Consider the following 8,872-nt stretch of genomic DNA (forward strand, 5'->3'; position numbering starts at 1 on the left):
GAATATTGGTTTTGACTCACCAAGTCTGATGATATGGAAACAGAGTACACATTCCTATAATTCTGCTTAAATTCTTTTTTCTAGTCATTCCACACTATGCAGTCTTACTATTCATCTTGACTAATCCCACTGTACATAATTAACAACTCTAATCAACTTGATACAAGTCAGTAATGAAGCAAAACATGCTTGCCTTTGAATTCCCTCCACTTTATTTAAGAAGAGGAAGTAAATGACTGAGCATGCTCAACAAATGGCTCATGGGTAATCCTAGATGTTGCCAGAAAGTTTTTTTCTGGCAGTATTGCCAGAATGTCACCGGAAGTTGTTGCAGCTAGCAGTGATATTTCATTTTTTCTGGCAGTATTGCCAGAATGTCACCAGAAGTTGTTGCCGCTAGCGGTGATATTTCACTAACCCAAAAAGCTTGTTTCTGGTGACAAAAATGTGTTGCCGCAATGTTGCCGCAATATAGCAGCAATATTGCTGCAATAATTTTACTTTGGTAAGGGTATTCATACCCAAAAGAGAATAGCAAATACTTATTTTAATCAGAGGAAGAAAAATGACAATCTAGTGTCTGGTGATGGTAACATCGAAAATAAAGAGCGTTTGTTTGTTTGTTTGTTTCTTGGGACCAAATATCTTGTACACATTCTAAAGAGAGTAGGTGGCATTTGGATTCAAATGCTTCAGAAATATAAGGGTAGTGTTTGAGTTTGAGTAAGAAATGGTATTGAAAGAAGTTTGAAACCTACCCACAAAATAGTATTTTCGAGTTTGGATTTTTTTTTGTGGTGGAGGTTGTTTGTTTGGTTTGGTCAAATTGTTGAGGTAAGAATTAGAAAGAATAAATCCAGAACTAAACCTAACTGTTCGTGCGCAATAAATATACAGCAATATTCACTTGTCCATAATTTTTTTTTTCATTGGTACCGGGCAAGTCGACAAGGCATTAATGTCGAGTCCTGATGCTATGATTTCTGACCTCTTGACCTTCACAGTTGACCTAATTTTAAAAAATAAATCAACTTCATTGATATTTACTTCTGAATGACATATATATATGATATGGGCATTCATATTTGACACAATGTGTCAATTAAAAAATGATGTCTCACCCACAAAGACACTGCCCTTGAAGCGGGGGACCACAATTCTTTAAATTTCCTTGGTAGTATTTACTGTAAACCAACTTTTATTCATATGCAAGAAATATTTGCGAGTTTTGCAACCTGCTTTAATTCACAAATATAAATCACCGCAAACCTTTTATTTTGCTTTGTTTTGAAGAAAATGTTTCCTTATTCATGAAAATTAATTACTGCGGATTGATTTCAAACTGATGAATCACGAATAAAAGATGACGCGAATAATAGTTGGTTTACAATATTACTTCCAGTTGATTGAATTTTAAGCATTTATTATGTAGACTCTCTCAGTTGTTTTTATTTAACATGTTTTGCCTGTCTTTCCTTTGTACATCAGAGATGGATGACTTGGATGCCCTGTACCAGTACATCTACCATGAGGATGGAGAGTAAGTATATACTGCTTAATTGTGTTCACATTTTAATTGAAGGAACTTTAAGTTTGAATTTTTGATTTCATGTCAAATAAAAGACACAAGTACGGTATGCATTTTAAAAAAGTTCAGCATTGTCAGCTTGTTGTCGATCAGAGACCATAAGAGCTAATGAGATAGTAAGGACTAGCTGTCTTTGTTTATATGCCCATTTAGCATCTGTCTGTCCATCTGTGAATTATTTTTGAAAACTGAATGTAATAATGTTTTATTTTTCTTGCAGTTGTTCATCGGACGAGGACTCAGCTGACTGGTCCATCCTTGTTGACGTCTTTTGGAGAGAGACTCATGAGTAAGTCACAATTTAACTACTGCATGTAGATTCATCAATATAATACTGTATACAGGGTTATTTTCTCCCCATGTTATTTTCACCTTTTTCCACTTGCAAACAAATTTGCCCCATTTTAAATTCGCCCAGTGATAGTTCTGTTTAAGAAATTATGCTGTGCAATTTGAATTAACCCCGTTTTAAATTCGCCCACTCAAGGAGAGGGCGAAAGGGACCAAAATAAAATGGGAGTGAAAATTTCCCTGTATACAGTATATCAGTGATAAATTATTATGTAATTACATATGATATTAAGCACAACTCAAGATTTAATAAATTTAGAATACAAGGTTTTATTTTTCTGGAGCTGAAATCAAATTAGAGTATGACTTTTGATTCTGAACCACTTTAACGTAAACTGGAGAACCATTTGGACATTTAAGTCTGATCAGCATGTTTAATCAGGAGTCAAGCAATTCTTATGCTAAAAAAATGACTGAATCTCAAAGTATAATTGTGATTTTACCAGACCTGTATACTTTAACGATTTCGCCATATTTTGTAGGCATTATTAGTTTAAAATATGTCTCACGTTTTACTTTTATGAAAATATGGAAATCGGAAAAATGTTCATTTGGATTTAGTTGTTAGTTTTCCTTATGACCTGTCTTTGTTCCACGCTTTTTAAAATCGCTATTAGAGAGAAAGAATTCAAGCACATAATTGATGTCTGGTTGCCAAATGCTGTAGTATTATAAAATTACAAAGACCATGTTGTTAAACCAATTTTTTTGTAATCAGAAAAGCAGTTGTTCTGACTTTTAAAGTAATTGTAAAATCGATGGAATTTTCCGATGTATTTATTCCTATGTAAACCTTTAATCGTCAATTGTGGCCTCGCCCTACCCCCTGGGGGTCATCATTTGAACAAACTTGAATCTACTCTACATGAGGATGCTTCAACATGAGTTTCATCTTTCCTGGCCCAAGGGTTTTGGCGAAAAAGATTTTTAAAAGATGCAATTAATTTTTCGCTTATTCATAATTATCTCCCCTTGGAAGAGGGCTTGGCCTTTCATTTGAACAAATTTGAATCCCCTTCATCCAAGGATGCTTTGTAGCAAGTTTGGTTGAAATTGGCCCAGTGGTTCTTCAGAAGAAGTCAAAAATGTGAAAAGTTAACAGACAGACCGACGCCGGACAAAATGTGATCAGAAAAGCTCACTTGAGCCTTCGGTTCAGGTGAGCTAAAAAACTAAATTTAGGCATTAGTTAAACCTGTCAAAATGGTAATTTGTTCCTCTTCTTTAGCTTTATATACTTCAACAGCACATCCTGGGAGACCTGTCAAAATCAACACAGTACAATGAGTAAATATTTCTGTATAGCTTCAATGTCTTAAAAGACTAATGTTATTGAATGATATATTTTAGATTACTCATGGAAATGTAGACCTGGATTTTGTCAAGTCTTTAAAATACCAACCTGTAATATTAAACAAGAGGCCCATGGGCCACATCGCTCACCTGAGCAATATAGCTAGGAAAAACAAGGGGCCCAGGGGCCACAGCGCTCACCTGAGCACATAGGCTAGGAAAAAGCACATATTAGATCAGAACTGAAAGTTTACCGAGGGTGGGGGGGGGGCTTGAATCTAAACCCCCAGGGGCTAATAATTTGAATGAACAAGAATCTACACTACCTGAGGATGATTCCATATAAATATTACTAATCATGGCTTTGAAATACTTGAAAAGAATATTTTTAAAGGCTGCCCTATATACTGTATACAGTGTTATTTTCGCCCTTTCACACTTGCAAACAATTTTGCCCCGTTTTAAATTCGCCCAGTCATTGTTTTGTTTAAGAAATTATACTGTATTCTTTGATTTCGCCCCGTTTAAAATTCGCCCAAATGATGGTAGGGCGAAAGGGGCAAAAATAAAGCGGGGGCGAAAATTTCCCTGTATACGGTATTCCTATGTTAATTTTTAATCAGCCATTTTGGCCCTACCCTACCCCTGGGGGTCATGATTTGAACAAATTTGAATTTAGACTAACTAAGGATGATTCCACATGAATTTCATCTTTCCTGGCCCAGTGGTTCTGGAGAAGAAGATTTTTAAAGATTTTTCCTATATATTCCTATGTACAACTTTGATCGGCCATTTTGGCCCCATCCATATGGGTTTCATCTTTCCTGCCCCAGTGGTTGTGGAGAAGAAGATTTTTAAAGATTTTTCCTATATATTCCTATGTAAAACTTTGATCGGCCATTTTGGCCCCACCCTACCACCAGGGGGCATGATTTGAAAAGGGAGTGGCCCTTCATTTGAACAAACTTGAATTCCCTTTATCAAAGGATACTTTGTGGCAAGTTTGGTTGAAATCGACCCAGCGAATCCTGAGAAGAAGATGAAAATGTGAAAAGTTTACGACAACGACGACAACGACAGACGACGGACAAATTTTGATCAGAAAAGCTCACTTGAGCCTTCAGGTCAGGTGAGCTAAAAAGCAGAAATCACTCAGTATTGAGTAGTTTAGACGGGGGGATCTGAAATTTTAAACTACCAACTACCCGATGATGCTTCCATACAACAAATGCAATTTTTCTGTTTTTGAGCAGATGATTTTTCCCTATTTATTCATTTGACCCCCCCCCCCCCAATTGTGACCCAGCCCTAACCGTGGTAGCCCTCATTTGAACCAGTATGACTTTGTACTATCTGAGGATGCCTCCATATCTATATGATTAAACATTGCTTTTCTGTTCTTGGGAAAAAATTCCTTGATATTTATAGATTTCCAATTGTGGCCCACCCTACCTACCCCCTACTTCACATAAATGACTTAAACAAACTTGAATCAACACTACGTAAGGATGCTTACATAAAGATATGACAAATCATGGCTTTATTGTTCTAAAAAAGGAGAGTTTTAAAAAATTTGATTTTCCAATGTATTTATTCCTATATAAACCTTTAATCGTCAATTGTGGCCTCGCCCTACCCCTGGGGGTCATGATTTGAACAAACTTGAATCTACTCTACATGAGAATGCTTCAACATGAGTTTCATCTTTCCTGGCCCAAGGGTTTTGGCGAAGAAGATTTTTAAAAGATGCAATTAATTTTTCGCTTATTCATAATTATCTCCCCTTGGAAGAGGGCTTGGCCTTTCATTTGAACAAATTTGAATCCCCTTCATCCAAGGATGCTTTGTAGCAAGTTTGGTTGAAATTGGCCCAGTGGTTCTTCAGAAGAAGTCAAAAATGTGAAAAGTTAACAGACAGACGGATGCCAGACAAAATGTGATCAGAAAAGCTCACTTGAGCCTTCGGTTCAGGTGAGCTAAAAACTAAATTTAGGCATTAGTTAAACCTGTCAAAATGGTGATTTCTTCCTCTTCTTTAGCTTTACATAGTTAAACAGCACATCCTGGGAGACCTGTCAAAATAAACTCAGTACAATGAGTATGTATTTCTGTATAGCTTCAATGTCTTGAAAACTAATGTTATTGAATGATATATTTTAGATCACTCATGGAAATGTAGACCTGGATTTTGTCAAGTCTTTAAAATACCAACCCCTTATATTAAACAAGAGGCCCATGGGCCACATCGCTCACCTGAGCACTATAGCTAAGAAAAACAAGAGGCCCAGGGGCCACAGCGCTCACCTGAGCACATAAGCTAGGAAAAAGCACATATTAGATCAGAACTGAAAGTTTACCGAGGTGGTGGTGGTTGTGGTGGTGGGGGGGGGGGGGGGGCTTGAATCTAAACCCCCCAGGGGATCATAATTTGAATGAACAAGAATCTACACTACCTGAGGATGATTCCATATAAATATTACTAATCATGGCTTTGAAATACTTGAAAAGATTATTTTAAAAGGCTGTCCTATATATTCCTATGTTAATTTTTGATCAGCCATTTTGGCCCCACCCTACCCCTGGGGGTCATGATTTGAACAAATTTGAATTTACACTAACTGAGGATGATTCCACATGAATTTCATCTTTCCTGGCCAAGTGGTTCTGGAGAAGAAGATTTTTAAAGATTTTTCCTATATATTCCTATGTACAACTTTGATCGACCATTTTGGCCCCACCCTACCCCCAGGGGTCACGATTTGAACAAACTTGAATCTACACTACCTGAGGATGCTTCAACATGAGTTTCATCTTTCCTGGCCCAAGGGTTTTGGAAAAGAAGATTTTTAAAAGATTCAATTAATTTTTCACTAATTCATAATTATCTCCCCTTAAAAGAGGGCTTGGCCTTTCATTTGAACAAATTTGAATCCCCTTTATCCAAGGATACTGTGTGCCAAGTTTGGTTGAAATTGGCTCAGTGGTTCTTGAGAAGAAGTCGAAAATGTGAAAAAGTTTACAGACAGACGGACGCCGGACAAAATGTGATCAGAAAATGTGATCTGAAAAAATAAATTTAGGCATTAGTAAAACCTGTCAAAAATGGTGACTTCTTCCTTTTCTTTAGCTTTACATACTTCAACAGCACATCCTGGGAGACCTGTCAAAATCAACACAGTACAATGAGTAAATATTTCTGTATAGCTTCAATGTCTTGAAAACTAATGTTATTTGTATGATATATTTTAGATTATTAATGGAAATGTAGATCTGAATTTTGTCAAGTCTTTAAAATACCAACCCATCATATTAAACAACAGGCCCATGGGCTACATCGCTCACCTGAGCACTATAGCTAGGAAAAAATACAAATTGGTTTATTATTGAAAAGTTTAAATCCAAAAGTAGTCCCATGACCAGTCATGGCTTTTCTTGAGAAGATGAGAATTTTCCTATATATTTCTATGTAAAACTTTGGTCGGCCATTGTGGCCCCACTCTACCCCTGGGGGTCATGATTTGAACAAACTTGAATTTGCACAACCTGAGGATGCTTCCATATGAATATGATGAATTATGGCTTTGTTATTCTTGAGAAGAAGATTTTTAAAGAATTTTCTTATATATTTCTATGTAAAACTTTGGTCAGCCATTTTGGCCCCGCCCTACCTCCGGGGGTCATGATTTGAACAAACTTGAATATACACTACCTGAGGATGTTTTCCCATAAGTTTCATCTTTCCTGGCACAGTGGTTCTTAAGAAGAAGATTTTTAAAACATCCCATCAAATTTTCCTTAATACCAAATTATCTCCCCTTGAATGAGGGCATGGCCCTTCATTTGAAGAAACTTAAATCCCCGTCACCCAAGGATGCTTTGTGGCAAGTTTGGTTGAAATTGGCCCAGCGGTTCTTGAGAAGTCAAAAATGTGAAAAGTTTACAGACAGACAGATGGACACCGGACAAAATGTGATCAGAAAAGCTCACTTGAGCCTTCGGCTTAGATGAGCTAAAAATTTAAAGATTTTTGAAACCTGTTAAAACGTTGATTTCTTCAGCCTCTTTAGCTTTACATAGTCAAACAGCACATCCTGGGAGACCTGTCAAAACAAACTCAGTACAATGAGTAAATATTTCTGTATAGCTTCAATGTCTTAAAAGACTAATGTTATACATGAAGTATGGTTTAATTTAGATTATTCATGGAAATGTTTCATGATGCATTGATAAAAGTTGTATGATACTCTCAGAACTGTAACACATTTCTTAATTTATTTTCGAGATTGTCATAAAAACCTTACATTTTATATAAATTATTTTGTGCTGAAATACATCAAATCTGACATGTTTAACACCAACCAATTGAAAAGCAAGATGAAAATTTGTATAAGCGGTCCAAATCTCTATGTCCAAATTTGATCAAAATATTTTTCTTGAATAGCAAAACATTAAATATGTTGGACTTTTTTTCGTATAGATTTGTATAGGAACTAATTTGTAAAGGTATAACAATTTAGATTATCCATGGAAATGTGTCATGATGCATTGATAAAAGTTGTCTGATACTCTCAAAACTGTAACACATTTCTTAATTTACTTTCCGATTGTCACAAACCTATTAGTTATAAAGGTAACTAGAAATATGTCCAGAGGACATGAATGCCCCGCCGAGGGTATATTAGTAAAGCAACATGAAAATTTGTATAAATGTATGAAATTTGATCAGAATATCTTGAATAGTGATGCAGTTGAAGTGCTTACTTTAGTATGTATCAGCATATGAAGTTTGACACTTATTTCATTAAAGTGAGGTCAAGATCAAAGGAAATGCCAAGGTCAAACAAGAAGCCCATGGGCCACATCGCTCACCTGAGAAACTTTGGCCATGCTGTTCTTTAACAGATATCCCCCTTTGTTATATAAAATGTGACCACACGGTGACACCCTACCACCAGGGGTCATGATTTGGACAATTTATAATCTACACTACCCCAAGATCCTTCCACATAAGTTTCAACTTTTCTGGCCCAGTGCTTCTTGAGAAGAAGATTTTAAAAGTTTTTTCCCTATATATTTCTATGTAAAACTTAGATTCCATATTGTGGCCCCGCCCTACCCAAAGGGGTCATGATTTGGACAATTTATAATCTACACTACCCCAGGATGCTTCCACGTAAGTTTCAGCTTTTCTGGCCCAGTGCTTCTTGAGAAGAAGATTTTTAAAGTTTTTCCCTATATATTTCTATGTAAAACTTGGATTCCCTATTGTGACCCCGCCCTACCCTCGGGGGTCATGATTTGAACAATTTAGAATCTACACTACCCGAGGATGTTCCACATAAGTTTCAGCTTTTATGGCGCAGTGGTTCTTGAGAAGAAGATTTTTAAATTTTTTTCCCATATATTTCTATGTAAAATTTGGATTCCCTATTGTGGCCCCGCCCTACCACCAGGGGTCTTGATTATTTCCCCTTGAAAGGGGTCTTGGGCCTTGGTTTTAACAATTTAAATTCCTCTTCACCCAAGGATTCTTTGTACCAAGTTTGGTTAAAATTGGTCCAGTGGTTCTTGAGAAGAAGTTGAAAATGTGAAAAGTTTACAGACGGACGGACAGACAGACAGACGGACGACACACAACGG

General features: G+C 36.5%; 1 long non-coding RNA gene across 1 annotated transcript; it reads right to left on the reverse strand.

The window, feature by feature from the left end:
* Window positions 1-2,782: 2,782 nt before the first annotated feature.
* LOC134239211 (uncharacterized) lies at window positions 2,783-7,466 on the reverse strand. Its single transcript, XR_009986172.1, has 4 exons — window positions 7,267-7,466; window positions 6,326-6,392; window positions 5,239-5,304; window positions 2,783-3,200 (listed from the first exon to the last, which is right to left on the reverse strand). It is a non-coding gene; the product is annotated as an uncharacterized LOC134239211 (long non-coding RNA).
* Between the last annotated feature and the right edge of the window lie 1,406 nt (window positions 7,467-8,872).

Source organism: Saccostrea cucullata, unplaced genomic scaffold (assembly GCF_032062105.1).
Source record: "Saccostrea cucullata isolate Sc308-1 unplaced genomic scaffold, CSIRO_AGI_Scuc_v1 ctg6448, whole genome shotgun sequence".
In the NCBI taxonomy this organism is placed as follows: Eukaryota; Metazoa; Mollusca; class Bivalvia; order Ostreida; family Ostreidae; genus Saccostrea; species Saccostrea cuccullata.